The sequence below is a fragment of the Lissotriton vulgaris genome, chromosome 4_1, assembly GCF_964263255.1.
Source record: "Lissotriton vulgaris chromosome 4_1, aLisVul1.2, whole genome shotgun sequence".
NCBI lineage: Eukaryota > Metazoa > Chordata > Amphibia > Caudata > Salamandridae > Lissotriton > Lissotriton vulgaris.
In genome coordinates this window covers 662,456,879-662,473,037 of record NC_141691.1, presented here as the reverse complement: position 1 = coordinate 662,473,037, position 16,159 = coordinate 662,456,879, and the positions used below count along the sequence as shown (strand labels likewise).

Below are 16,159 nucleotides of genomic sequence, written 5' to 3'. Positions count from 1 at the left end.
ACACAAGATCCGGAACATAAGTGCGGAAACATTTGGCGGTTCCCAACTGTAAAAACCCATCTTCCCACCATTAGCAAATTCCAATCAGCAGTAAAGTAGATCGAAATAGGAACGAAGACAGGTGCAGAGGAAGACGGAGACAGTAGGGAGATCGAAAAGGGTGTAAAAGGGGAGTGTCGAGAAGCACGAGATACAGGCATCAAAGGGACGTGCCTAATGAGATGCACGGCTGAGACAATAAGCCCGTGCGGCAAGATGAGCCTCGAGCGGCGCCATCTGCCTTACAGTAGCATCCCCCTCGTCATAAAGACACTTACAAAGAACATGCGTCTTCCGCCATATCTTGGGAGTCCCAGGGTCGCGAAGCGGACAGCGTCCGTTCGCTGGCTACTTGAGGGCAAGAGACAAAATGGATGCCGTATCTAAGATGGAACCCGTGGGTACAGATGACAAACCCACATAACAAACGAACGGTTTAAGTTAGCACAGCGAAACTGCGCACACTTACAAAACTCGTCATTTGCGGTTCATAGATACTAGACTCGACCATATTCGTGCGAGTTAAAAACACCACTTACAATTGTCACGGAACCTCAGACGCTCCTTTTGCCCTCATGTAGGCAAGCACTAGTCGGAATCATACTCGATATTCATCAGACCATCAAGATGTCGTTGTAGCATAGCTCTGTCCAACCGAGTCCCCTTGGTAACAGATGGTTGTCTCATACACGTTGTAGCACAGAGGCCACATAAGGCAGGACCACACTGCACACAAAGGCAACACGTGAACAGGAACACTACCACAACCCCGATGATCGTCAGAATCTTCCAACCCCAAGTCGACACCAGGCCCCAAAACCAACCAAGTAGCGTCCAATCCCCTACATCCACGTGTATGGATTCGGAGATCTTGTGCAACTTCGAGATGGCTTGATAGACAGTAGGAGCATTATCTGGAATGAAAATGCAACAGCTCGAATGGATCACTTTACATACCCCACCGCGATCTGCTAAGACAACATCTAAAACCATACGGTTTTGTAATGTCATAAGTCTCTCCGCCTGAAGTTCTGTGGTGATATTACCAAGGGCACTGGCAGTAATGTTAGCTGTCGATTCTACCACTCGAGTCAAATGTCTCAGGTTCCTACTATTAACCATAGGTCCCCAAAACGGGAGGAAACCCTTGAAAAAGTCTCCTGCCTCTTGACCGGCAGTATCCTCTTCGCTAATTACGCCTCGTACAACTCTAGTCTTATGATAATCGGCATCTACAGTAAACGTCGGAGGCAACAGATTTGCAACAAAACATGAGCCCATGAAGTCTGCGGGCAACCATGTGTATGCACGATCATGACAGATGAAGTACGTACCCTTGGCAGCCAGAAGCACAGGGATCGGGGACATTGACAGAACGTAACTTTCAGTGCAAGCACTTACTCCAAGTGAGGCTTGCGAACCATGACCCACAAGACAAAGATTACCAGTGTGGGGTACGACCCATATTGGAGGCGAGCTTTTAAGCTGCTTTTCATTAGTGAACGTACTATATTCCCCTCTATTCGGTGCCCTATAGGCTTGTACCTCTGCCTTAGGGATGAGAAAAGCATCATAGATCTCATCTTCCAAATCCTGTATTATCATCGATACCACCCACTGCCACGAGGTAGGACCCGGTTTGGGGGAACGTTCTGGAGAGGGGTGGAAACCTAGTGCGCTTCGAAGCATTGTTTGGTATGCTCGAGCTGACCCTTGGGAACTATACGGTAACACCAGATATGGAATTCCCTTACCCGTAGTATGTGGCATCAACCCACACACCCAACAATTAGTAGTGTTAACCACTAACTGATGCTGATGGAGGAGCTGGATAAAGGAATTGTTGCGGAACTCTACACGTCTAGCCTGTTCGTGTTCTGGTAACATATGAAAGGAATGAGGAGAAGCAGTAGAAGTAATGTTAGGGTAAGGAGTAGGAGTAGGGGTAGGAAGTAAGAAGTAAGACATAGTGTAATACACCCCACCCGCCAAAAATGCAGAAGCAGTTAAAAACAAAACAAACAACTGGGATACAAAACATTTCGTACGACTTAGTTTCTGCAGCTTGACTCTATATGCCTGAGCTCCTTCCAAATCATTCAGCTTCGAAAATGCCATTTCCCTACGACCGTCCGCAACGTTTCTTGACGCACTTCGTTCTGTGCAGCAATAGTCAATCCCCAGGAGTTCCTAGGAACCGACGGTCTTTAACCTAGCGTCAAGACCTACTGTCCAGAAGGAAGTACGCGCGCGGCCCTACGGCCCTCAATACACAATATGTATTTAATTAGCACAATAATTCAGCTGTGGAAGGAAAAAGATACAAAAATCTCAATATATGTACAAACAATTTTCAATGATACGAATGTTCAAAGTTGATCATGGGAAACGAAGATATTGCAGTTATCAATTTCAGCAAAGCAAGCAAATTTTTATTTGTCCTTAGTGTGAGATCGCAAAGAATATCGATGTTTCCCGGGACGTGTCTGCACGTCGAACAAAGGATCTGTCGAAGAGACAGCGTCCTGCTGATCAGTTTGTTGGTCTGGTCTTGAGTCTCTTGCTGACAAAAGTTCAACAGTGGCTTTCTGCTGCGCTGAGGGTTCTCCAACAAGCTGTGCGTCGCTAAAAGGTACAAACGCCGGCAATGTTTCTGTTTCTGTTGACGCAATGCCTTTCCTTACCCACGGGTCTGCCGACAAAGGAATAGGGACTCGCTTACAATGGGTAGCATGTACCCAATTTTTCCGCCCCTCAAGACGAACGGCAGTCCTCGTGGCCAGGAGCACCTGGTAAGGTCCGGTGAAGCGAGGGTCCAGATTGTTTTTTCGTGAAAAATTTCGGGTAACCACCCAATCTCCGGGCTGGAGCTGATGGCCTGGACCCTCCGTCTGCGTCGGCAAGGCGTCGTAAACCTGTTGATGAATTAACCTCAGTTTAGCAGTCAAGTCATGTAAGTAATCAATCAACATCGGAAACTCAAGATCAGAGAATATTCCTGGCCTAGGAACCCCCCACACATTCGCAGGACGGCCGAACACTATTTCATAGGGACTGAGCCCTATTCGGGAGTGTACAGTCGCCCTAGTTGACAGTAATGCTAGAGGCAAAGCATCAGGCCACGAAAGTCCAGTCGTAGCTTGAATCTTCGCTAATTTTAGTTTAAGGGTGCCATTGTACCCTTCAACCAATCCAGCTGACTGGGGATGATTGGCGCTATGGAATTTCTGATTTATTCCAAGGCCCTTACACACACTCTTCATCACACTTCCAACAAACTCACTTCCGTTATCTGACCACACGACTCTAGGCATTCCATACCGAGGAAAGTATTCCTTCAGTAGGATTTTCGCAGTAGACAAAGCAGTATTGTCTTTGAGGGGATAGGCCTCGATCCATCGGGAGAATGCGCAAACCACAACCAAAACGTATTTCAGGTTATTGCATCGCTCCATATGGATGAAGTCCAATTGGATCACCTCAAAGGGATACAAAGGAGGAGCAAAACTGCCAGGGGGAGTTGGGGTTCCTTTGCCAGGATTGTACATTATACACACCATACAATTCTTCACCAAACGTTCAGCACACTTAGTAATTCCATCATTCTTCCACACATCAGCCAACAACTTGCAAATACCTTTCGCGCTAATATGTGCTAACCCATGTGCCATTTGCACAACGGCCAGTACATACGCATCAGGCAACATCCATCTTTTCTGATCTGACAAATCAATCCAGCAACCATTCACATCCAACCTTCCCGTACTTTCTTTCCACTTCATCTTTTCAGTGTCGGTGGCCTCATTCTGAATTGCTTTCACACTCTCTATAGTATTCTCACACATACTTGATTCTGTAGGCCACCTAACCGAATTCGTCACATACATTCGAGTGCTAAGGTTCCGGGCAGTCTCCTTAGCAATCTCATCTGCAAACGCATTACCACGACCAACATCATCCGTCACTTTACGATGCGCACTACACTTAACAATTGCAACTTGAGCAGGCAAAGTCAATGCATCCAAAAGATCGTTCACAAGCTGGCCATGCTGTATTTTCGTGCCATGTGACGTCAAGAAACCACGTTCTCGCCATAATCGTCCGAAACTATGCGCTACACCGAAAGCATACTGACTATCGGTGTACACATTCACACGTTTACCTTTTGCTAATACACATGCTCTAGTAAGAGCGATCAGCTCTGCAGCTTGGGCAGAATTCTGATTCAATCTCGCAGTCTCAACAACAGTATTCAATGTCACCACAGCATAAGCAGTAGTCACATCACCATTCGGCAATTTAAAACATGACCCATCCACATACAGGATGCCATCCGGGTCTTCCAATGGGGTGTTTTTAAGGTCCACACGACCTTTTGTTTCCTCCTCTGTCCGCAAGTAACAGTCATGTTCTGTTACTGCATCTGACTCTGCACTAATTGGTAACAAAGTTGCCGGATTTAGGACATTACAACGTTTTATCTGAATGTGGCTTGCCAAGAGCGTCAATTCGTACCCAGATAACCTCGCACTCGTCAAGTGCTGAGTTTTCGTACGGTTCAAAAGAGTATCGACTGCATGCGGAACCATCACCGTAAGCATATTATCCATGACCAATCCTGCTGATTGTCGGATGGAGACCGCAGCTGCCGCAGTTGCTCTCAAACAACTCGGCAATGCTCTAGCTACTGGGTCTAAGGTCGAGGAAAAATATGCACATGGACGTTGCTTACCACCAAAAGGTTGCGTTAAGACGCTTAAAGCACAACCTTCCCTCTCGTGAACATATAACGTGAACGGTTTACTGTAATCAGGGGTACCTAACACAGGAGCCGAACACAATGAATCACGTAATTCAGAAAAACTTTTCTGACATTCTTCCGTCCATGGTAAAGGAGTCGAAACATCCTTGCACGTAAGAGCCACCAATGGTTTCGCTAGCAATGAAAAATTAGGAATCCACTGCCTGCAGTACGATGTGATACCTAGAAAGGCACGCACATCTCTTTGGGTTTGTGGCACAGCCATGCGCGCAATCGCTGCAATTCTCTCTGGGGTCAATCTCCTTCCCTCCTTTGACAATAAGTGACCTAGGTAGGTTACTTCTTGACAACAATATTGGAGTTTAGAAGGTGACACCTTGTGATTTAACTCACAGAGATGTTGCAGCAACGACACTGTAGCAATTTTGCAAATGTCCTGAGTATCAGCAGCCACCAATAAGTCGTCGACGTATTGGATTAAAGCCGCACCAACCGGCAACCTAAACGCATCTAGTTGACCCTTCAAAGCTTGACTGTAAATCGATGGACTTTCACAGTAGCCCTGAGGAGCGCGTTTGAACCGGAAGCTACGTCCACCAAGAGAGAAACCGAAAAGGTCCCTGCTCTCTTCGGCAATCGGGATGCTGAAAAACGCATTTTTCAAATCAATCACCGAAAACCATGAAGCTGTAGCTGGAATCAGAGTCAGTAGCGCCGTAATGTCAGGCACAACAGGGAATTGAGGAACCACAATTTTATTCACCTCCCGTAAATCGATAACAAAACGATAAACAGGCGGTTTGGTAGGATCAGTACGTTTAAGAATGGGCAGTACAGGACTATTGCACACGTTTCCCCGAGTTTCTTCAATGACATCTTTCTCGATCAAATCATAGATGATCGCTAACAAAGCTCGTTCACCATCAAGGGAGATACGATATTGGGGAATACGTGGCAATCGCACATTCGATTTCAACTGAACAACATAAGGGGAGATATCAAGTAGGCCCACGTCATTTGGACCCGTCGCCCACAAAGATGCAGGAAGAGAACTCAATTCCGGTGGAAGCTTATCGAGGGACAAATACATGGGAGAGACTACCCTCTCTCCTAACGTAAGCTTTACACCCGCAGGAGAACAATACAAAGTCGCATACAAGCGTTTAAGCAAATCCAGACCCAAAAGATTTTCGCCACAACCAGTAGACAAAATCAATGGAGCTTTGAGCTCACGTGGCCCAATTTTAAGGGGCAAAGGGCGCGAAACTGGATTGCTAACGGGGGCGCCAGAGAATCCAACGGAAACATTTGTTAAGCCAGACAAAGGTGCGCCAGGGAGTTTCGAATGCATGATAGAACTTTTCGCTGCACCAGTGTCCAACAGAAAAGGCTCAACGACGCCCGATGTAGCAACTGCGACGTAAGGCCCTCTCTGATCAACCGGAACTGATACCACTCCCTCTCCTTGTCTTTGGCTGTCCTAGTAATTACTATCGTCAGGTCCCTGATCGACGTAATAATCGTCTACATTGTACTGCGCAGATCGTCCTTGCGATGATCCACGTTGATCGAAACAGTTATTAGAATTTGATGAATGGTCAGAGCGATCATTCTGAGCACCACGACCTCTACCACGTGATGCGTGCTGTGCACCACCACGACCTCCTCTAGACGAATTACCACCACTACGGTCATTTAAAGCAGGACAATTGAATTTAATGTGTCCCTCCTGTCTACAATAAGCACATTGATTGTACCCTAATGAAGATCTCTGAAAAGATGAATCATTACGCGGCTGCGATCGATTCGATTGCGACTGCGATCTATTCTGCTGAGGCGCATTCTGATTAGAACGCGGCGGATATGCTTGTTGTAACAACACTTTAGTTTTCAGCTCTTTCGTCTTTTTATCGGCACGGTCATTTTCCTCTTTTTCTCTATTTTCGTAATATTGTGCCGTAGCCAATATCTGAGCTGAGGTAGAAACGGCCCATGAACTTTCTGAATTTTTCAATTTATGGCTCAAGTCGGGCAATAAGTTCGATACGAATTTATCCACAAACAACCTCTGTCCACCCTCAGTACCCATATCCTGCCCACTATGATCGACGAATGTTTCCTCGAACCTCGTAAAGAAGTCTGAAACACTCTCATCTTTCTTCTGCTTACAGGCTGACAACTTGTCCCAATTTACCCCCATAGCTGGCATAAGCGTTTTCATTAATGTAATGATTCGCTGGGGAAGAAGTTCAATCAACTGATCGGGTTTAGTAGCAGCCACTTGTCCAGCGTCTGCCGCTGTAATGGCAGCCCAATCACCACCTAATCCATTCGCGTGATCTTGGTGACGAATCTTGGCCCATACCGGTTGCGGTACGACATTGCCAAACAACATGTCGATATCGGCCAGATTCATTATCGTAGCGTCTACGAGCTGCGATAATTCTTTGTAATACCCCGCAGGATTTTTGCGAGGATCAGGCAAAGTTTGTTTCACCTGAAGCACTTCCGATCGTTTCCAAGGGAGGTGTATCCACACTCTCTGGAAATGTGCTGGTATTGGAGCATTAGCATTAGTATTATCAGCGGGTACCCAAACTGGCGGAACTTCACGCATAGGATATTGGCCAGACCCATCTCGTTGTTCAATGTCCTCAACGAACAATGCATGAGGAATAGGAGCGGGACGAAGAGATAGCAACCGCTCAATAGCACGTCGGACATTAGTGTCGACTATCAGTCCAGTTGCGAACTGAAGCCGGAGTTCAGACAGGGCGGTCAGCACCTCGTCAGGCGCATTGGCCGCTATCTGATCATGTAAGAACTTGCACATTTCATCAAACACATATCTCTGAGTAGGTATGTTGAATTGATCAAACGTTTCGAGGACAACACGAGGTGGATTTCTAACAGGGTTTATCATCCAACCCATCGCCATATTGTATAGCGCAACACGTTCTCTATTACCAGGAAGCTGGCTACGTCTCTGTGGACCATCAGAACCTGCAGACCCAAAAACAGGTCCGAGCGACTGAAAGAAGTTTGTCGCAAGGGGAGAATCACGATTACGAGTAGAGGGAGAAGAGTAAGACACAGGACTAACAAGAGAAGGAGTAGAGACGTTAGCAGCAACAGGGGTTAACAACACAGGAGCAGTAGCGTGAGCAGTAGCGGGAACAGGAGTATGTGGAAGCGGAGGAGCAGTAGGAATAGAAATAGGCAAAGGAGCAGGAACAGTCGGAAGAGCAGGTGCAGGTTGAGGAACTGGTGGAGGAATAACAGGTGGAAGAACAGGTACGGCAGGGACCACAGGAGCTGCGGTACCCTGTACGTACGGAGGTGGCGACTTCATAAGATAGGACATTAAAGAATCCTCAACTGCCTCTTCCTTCTTATCCGACTCCGTAGGCAAAACAGGATAGCATTTGTCTATGGACATACGCTGTAATCTCTCAAACACTTCCTTATCCTTATCCTCCTTATCACGCTGAAACTGCTCAGCTTTCTTCACTATAGTAGCAACAGTATCCCGCTGACTACGTTTATTTTGTCTGATCTCTTTCTGTCGGGCTTCTTTGCGCCAGAACCGAAAGGCATCAAACATGGCCGGCCTTGATTTACGTTCGAACAACTTTATTTCCAAATTATCTAAGATCGACGCTTCGAAGCTACCGTGAGGTGGCCAACGAAGATCGCCGTCTTTCTTTGTATATTTGATCCAATAATCGTTAAAAGCAATCGGGCCTAGCCCATGTTTGCTATATAAGTCATATGTAGGAGTTCCAACCGGAGGTATCGGACACGAGTCCTCCAGCAGGGAATCCGCACCACAAGGTCTAAAGCAACTGAACAAAGTACTGCGACCAGGCATCTTGCACACTAGCCGAGTTTCACAAACTTCAAGGGTTACGGGATTTCGGGATTTACCAAGTCCCAGCAAAGAACTAAACCCTCGGTCTTTGGCGGCTGCAGTCGTCAAACAAATACAACAACAACAAAGTACGCTAGCAAAGTGTCACCGACAAAAACACTCACACAGCGTGTACAACAAAGACACCCGCTAAAGTGTCTACAACCAAGAACTCTGGGAGCGACCCACAAATACTTAACTCAAAGATCAATGGCGTCCTCAGGAAGGCCCGTCAATCGTCTCGCTATACCAAGGTCTACGCCAGGCGCCAAAACAGGTCTACAGTCAGGGCAGCAGTCCGTCGCAGCCGTTAGGAGGCGGGAATCTTCGCGGGAAAAGTCTTCGGGCCACTTATTTCGACAACAGGATCGATGAAGCGGGGTGCACCTTCCCTCGGAGATTTCACACGAAGTTCCTCACGATCGTCGGGCTTGGACCGGTACCACTGATCGAGCCCCACGTTGGGCGCCAACTGAAGGACTGGGTTCTTTGGACCCAGCGGTGCCAGGGCACAACACCTGAAACCTTCGTGGGTAACCTGCTCCGGCGTACAAGTCACAGAGACACGGGACACTTCCTTCGGCGTCAAAGAGTCAAGGTTTATTTTCTGCAGGGAACACAGAAGTCACAGGAAGTACATCGAGTGTAGTTCGGGGAGACTGCTTCAAATTGTATTTGTGGATCGCTCCTTTTATACAGTTTTTACCCATAGGATAACATGATACACAATAGTTTACAACCTGGTTCCCACAAGTCGCTCTCAGAGGGGTCGCTTAGATCACTTTGAAACACACAAGATCCGGAACATAAGTGCGGAAACATTTGGCGGTTCCCAACTGTAAAAACCCATCTTCCCACCATTAGCAAATTCCAATCAGCAGTAAAGTAGATCGAAATAGGAACGAAGACAGGTGCAGAGGAAGACGGAGACAGTAGGGAGATCGAAAAGGGTGTAAAAGGGGAGTGTCGAGAAGCACGAGATACAGGCATCAAAGGGACGTGCCTAATGAGATGCACGGCTGAGACAATAAGCCCGTGCGGCAAGATGAGCCTCGAGCGGCGCCATCTGCCTTACAGTAGCATCCCCCTCGTCATAAAGACACTTACAAAGAACATGCGTCTTCCGCCATATCTTGGGAGTCCCAGGGTCGCGAAGCGGACAGCGTCCGTTCGCTGGCTACTTGAGGGCAAGAGACAAAATGGATGCCGTATCTAAGATGGAACCCGTGGGTACAGATGACAAACCCACATAACAAACGAACGGTTTAAGTTAGCACAGCGAAACTGCGCACACTTACAAAACTCGTCATTTGCGGTTCATAGATACTAGACTCGACCATATTCGTGCGAGTTAAAAACACCACTTACAATTGTCACGGAACCTCACTTCCGCTTTCCTACTGGTGATCAGGGTAGAATGACGAAAAACAGTGTCTGTTTTAGTGAATTTGTGTAAAGTAATGCTTCACAGGGCTGGTAGCACTGGGCTTTCTCTAGTCTGAAGCGACCAAAACATAGGCATAATGAAATGTAAAAATGTTTACCTGGCTGTCATTCAGCTTCCCTGTATCAGTAATCAGACATTAAAAAAGAAAGGCTCTGCCTAGAAACATCCCCACCAACACAACTGAAATGGTAATTCCCACTACCCCCACACTTGCCATGTATCAAGCTGCAGGAAAAATAAATAATAGGAAGACCCTTCCTAACAAGGCCCTCAGTGAATTTCTAAAGTACAACCCTATCCCCACTCTCACACTTCACACTCTGCTCTCTGCCCGAGCCATAGGAATGCAGGCAATACACTTCCTTTGTCAGGGGAGGTGATTGCATTTGTTTGTCTCCCCCACCAAGGACAGCTCTGTGTACAGTTTATCCCCCAAAAAGAAACAGTTTACATATAGAACGAACTATGCATTCTTTCTGGACTTGATCCCCATGCTGTACAAAAAAATTGAGATTAGTGAAAAGCCCTCAATTCACATTAATTTCCTCCAAGAAAATACCTAGGGGCAGATTTATGTTAACTGGCGCATCCCCAGGGATGCGCCAGTTAATGTGCGCCACAGTGTGCCACAGCTCCGCCACCCATGGTGCGCCGCATTTACAATGCGGCGCACCATGGTGCAAGGCAGGGAAGATGCGTGACGCATCTTTCGGCGTACGGGTGGCGCATTGCTGGAGTCATGTCGCAAGTGCGACATGACTCCTGCAATGCACAGGGGCCACCCCTACATTGCATGGTGCATAACCCTTACGCCTGCTTCAAGCAGGCGTAAGGAATTGACGCAGAAAGTGACTCAGTGAAATCTTGTAGATTTCACTGAGTCACTTTCCAGGGGGGTCCCTGCGACGGAACGCTCTCCCTGCACCGGAACGCCTACATGAAACCTGAAGCAGGTTTCATGTGGCGCAGGGCCTTACACCGTGACGCATCTCCATAGATGCGTCACGTTGTAAATGCCTCGTAGGGATGCGCCACGTTTACGCAGCCTTGCGTGACGCAACAGCAGTGTAAACGTGGCGCAAGGGCCTCATAAATCTGCCCCCTAATGTTTGAGCCCAAGAATTCTGCCTACCGGGGATCCTAACAGAACAGACAAGCTCAGAAGTTATCTGGCATACTCTTGTCTTAACAGCTCTGTTCCTTGGCACTCCCGCGCTCACCAGAGCCTTGGGGAACGCTTGCCCATGTCCCGAGACCACTCCCTCGCTCATGGACTAAACATAACCAAAACCGGTATCTGAACAGTAACACAGAACTTCATAGGATATGAAAGATCATAATATACAGGTCTTAAATAAGCTCCTAAAGAACAAAACAATGTATAAATGAATGATTGAATACAATAAATGCATGTATACTTAAAATGAAAAGAGTCAACGCACTCCAGAATTTAGCAAACTGAAACAAAAACAAATTGCCACTCGCCATGAGCTTTTTTATTTGGGCACGGTCAAGCAGGATCATAAGAGATTATGGACAATCGCTGTAGTTTTAAGATCAATTTGTCATTGTACTCCAGATGTGCCGGAGTCCTGCATCGATATTGCTGAATCCTGGAAGTACTGATACTTCAGGATTCCAGGATCTTGGAAAACCAGCCCATTATGGTTTATGAGACATTAATGCCTCAGTGAGCAATGGACATGGTTTAAGTCAGCAGTACGGATAATTAATGTTTTTAAGGCTCTTTGAATGTAGCTTGACAGCGCAAGAGAAAAAAAGCTTTATAAAACACTACTGAGATAGGAGCATTTGGTTGGCAGCATTTGAATGGTAAATTCTGTACTTTTGTTGAAAAACAGACCTTGACTTTATGCCTTTTGGAAAAACGTATGCAGCAGTGAGCTGGCCATGGTGACAAGCCACTGATCAATGCTATAGACATTATCTCTTTATTATGAAAAGTGAAGACAAAAGGTTGTAGGCTTGGACGTATTTATTTTGAAAAACATTTATTAAAGACCCCAAGCATTAAATAGTGGATTGTTGTTCAAGGCTGTAGGCAGGTATATCCAGGAGGTACTTCCCAATAAAGCTGCAAATTCCCCCAAAGTATATATATCATAACACTGAAATCTTTGCTTGCTATGGTAATCTTTGAGATACTTTGTAACAAAAACCGGTCTACAAGCTTTACCACACTGTGATCCCAATCCACCCTTAAAGGCTCATTGACGCTAACATATGCATTTTGCAATAAATAAGCTAGGTCACTGCCTTTGTCATCATTTTTCATTATAAAAAATCAGATTAATGGAATCTGGAATAATTTTTCCCCACAAACCAATCTGACATATACCCTCTGTCATTGTCTTCTTACCATAACCAAGGGTGGATTGTCATCATACTGTGCTAAAGCCTAGAGATATGTATTTTCAAATCTCATAGACTAGTACCCTAGTAGGTAAGGGTTTTGTTTTTGTTGAATCCCATCTGACAAACCCTGGGAGTAGACAGTTTGCTCTATTATAATCATTGGAAGTCCCTCGTAAGAGAGATTTTGCCAATTGTTTTTGTACAGATTTATAATTTAATGACTTTACGTGTGATGGTTGCCTTATGGAAAAGCTTCTGCTCAATATATTTGCTCTTGTGACAACCCAATTCTAAAGCCTTACGGCTTGATTGGTCCATTGGGGAATGTTATGTCAGAAGCTGTAGGTCTGATATCTTTATGAGAAGTGCAACATCTGTACAAGGGTTGACAAATGTATTATGAAAAGCATAAGTTAAAGCCCACAGGTCTTTAAGGGTGCATTGTTATTACTCTGTGTTAAAGCCGCCTTAGGCAGGCATTTCCAACATGGAACCTTACAGAGTATCACAGACTTTCTCAGTAAGCATGGGGTTTCTGTATTTGTTACCCAATTCTAACAAACCTGTTGGTAGAAGAATTTGAACTATGCTAATCCTTTCTAAACTTTTTAGGAGAGCATGACAGGTTAGTTAACTGACAGGTTATTGTAATAAAAATAGAAATCATAAAATAATATGTATAAAGATATACATACCTAGATGGCAACTCATCAGAGGCCTCAGGCAAGCTTTAGAGGAAGAAGCACAGCTTGCATTGCCATGCGGCATGTTTCTTGATGCTGTGTCCAGCATGTTGCTGAATGCTTGTGCCATCTGCGATGCACTGGTCTCTTTATGCTTGCAGCTATCTTGAGGGGTTTTTCAAAAGTGAGTTTGAGCACCGGGCAAGGAGGAGTCTGACAAAGTCACAGAACGTTGTGATGGGCAAAGGGAACAAACTTGGACTTTCCCATCATCTACCTTGTGAATGCCATGTATTCCAGAAAAGAATCATGGACATACCCGCCCAATCAACAAAGGTATATCACTTTTGGAATGTTAACAAAGGTTTTCAATCCAATATGAGGTAATTCCAAGGCAAAATAGAGGCATGGCAGAATTGGTCAGCCCACTTAAGCCATTGGCTCTACTGCACTGTGAGTGACTTCATTTTGCCTGATAATATGCACAACCACCGAATTCAGAGCAACCTGTAGATCACAGATATTGTGATTGAGCTGCCTGATTGCCCTTCATTTAATCTGTAGTGTGTGACATACCACACAGTCATGTCATGTCAGTAATTTTACTGTTACAAGATGGATCCATTTGGGACCCATACAATAATGACATACTATGCTCAATACCATTCCAAGATGATCCAATGGACACAAGGCAGAGTGTTACAACAGAACTACAGGCAATTCAGGACATACCCCGTAACAGCCCAGTTCCCAATGTACTGGGAGTGGCTACCAGCAGCTCTCTCCACTATGGACCTAGCTGATTAATACAGGGAGAGAGCAAGGTCACAATCGGAACCAGGGCTTGTACTAAAAATCTGTTCATGGAACATGGGTGACTTGATTCAAAAGATCAACGAATATAACCTGATCTGTTACCTGCAATCCTTTCAAGTTTTTATGTTGTAGGAGACATGGGCTTTGACACCTGTCCCCTTAATCAGCTTTGTAGAATATGTGAGCCCTTCACTAAGGGCTAAAAAAAGAGGGCATCCAATAGGCTGTCTTGTGACTTATATAGGTTGTGGGCTACATCTACATCCCCCCCTCAAGTTGTAAAAATGGAGCCAATGATTTTGTCAGTCAGCATCAAAGTATGGACAACAGATCCTGAGTCTCAATTTATCATTATAAATGTCTACATCAACCCCTAGAAAAGGAATAAAACAATTGCACTGGAAAAGCTAAAGGAACCAACAATGGATATTAAATTGGAGCATACAAACTCAGAACTATTGGTCACATAAGTTTTTAATGCTAATCTATTTGACAACCAAAACGATGAAGACAGTCAACAAGAGCCAGGCTGCAATGGGCAACTACCTATACAGATCCTACCGGATAAGCCCCACCTGGATAAGTTGGAGAGGAGTTTCCGAACCTTTTGTACAGTAGTGGGGCTGAAAGTGTTAAACAGCAAGTTTGCAGATGGCATCCCTCCCTCTTGGAGTCGGGCTTCTGAGAAGTAAGTTTCATACTTGGACCACACAATGGCTTCCATCTCCCTATTTGTTCATATATTGCAATATACAAATGAGCATCAACTTGAAACTGATTACCTCCAGCAGGTTGTAACATTATCCACCACAGTTTCCGGACCTTAGATTCCTAAGTTCCTGCTGGCAGAAGCAAATACAATAAACTTAAAAAGGCTTCAATGGAATGTAGCGAGTATAACAGCCATTCACAAACAAGCGCAGCATTTTTTGCCTTGAATATGAAAGACAGGGCTCAGATCGGCAACTGGGAAAAGTTTATTGATTATATAACTTCCAATTCTCACGAAGTGTAGAGCTGCCAGCTTCCCACTGGATAGCAAACATCAGAAGAGACTACTGCTGGGAATCTTGCTTCCTAATAGTCAGATAAACAGGCTCCTTCGCTCACTGCGACTAGTCCCTTGGAACCATGAGCTAATAGCCGCTGTGAAGTCTAGCAGGAAAAAGCTTAACAAGGAGCTCTGGCTACGCTTGAGGCCCAATGCGAAAGATTACTGGGCCATGTTAGTGTATGCCAGCAAGTCAAAGAATTCTGCAAAGTTCTGGCAGATAGTAAACCAGAAGGAACGAGGACTGCACATAGAAAATAATGTGAATGTCAGTGAGCATAATTGAGTAGTTGAGCTTGGCTGAGTCAGGAGTTAGGCCACTTGCAATTCTTGAACCAATTAACAGACAACTGCTCACATGCTCCAGGACCAAATGGGATCCCCCAAGCAGTTTTTTCAAAATCCCCCCAATTTTGGGAAGAAAAACTAGCAGCCCCTGTCTTCACCGAAATTATTCAGAAGGAAGAAGTTCTTTATTCTTGAAGGGGTGCAATTATACACCCCATCTTTAAAGTAGGGAAGAGGGATTCTCCAGCCAAATACAGTCTGATTTCTCTTTTAGATGTGGAAGCAAACTACTCTGCGGGCCAGTTGTTGGAAGCTGATCAACGGATCTGGCCCGGCGATCCTCAGCAAAATGATCACCCCCTACACAGCAACCAGATCCCTACGATCCCAGAATGAGAACCTAGCTAGCATTCCTAGATTCGAAAGAACCCGCACAGGAGGACGACAATTCTCCGTTCAAGCAGCTACGGGATGGAACGCTCTTCCCCGCTCCCTCAGACTTGAACCTAACTACCTAGCATTCCGCAAGAAATTAAAGACTCATCTGTTTCCTAAATGAAGTCCCCTTGACTGTCTCCCCTCCCTCTCCTCCCCCTCAACAGGATCACAAATCTTATAGCGCGGGGATGCCCTTGGGTCACCAGGCGCTTTAGAAATCGTTATTAAATTAAATTAAATTAAGATATGAAATTCTGATTAGGCTGACTGCACTCAGACATTACTTTACATGGTTGTATGTCGGAACCACGCAAGCCATTACAGCGCATGGCTTTATAATGGGGTCTTT

General features: G+C 45.5%; 1 protein-coding gene across 1 annotated transcript in view; it reads right to left on the bottom strand.

Annotated features, from left to right (window-relative positions):
* CCR9 (C-C motif chemokine receptor 9) overlaps nt 1-16,159 on the bottom strand; it is a 108,403-nt gene that overhangs the window by 41,634 nt on the left and 50,610 nt on the right. The window lies entirely within an intron of this gene.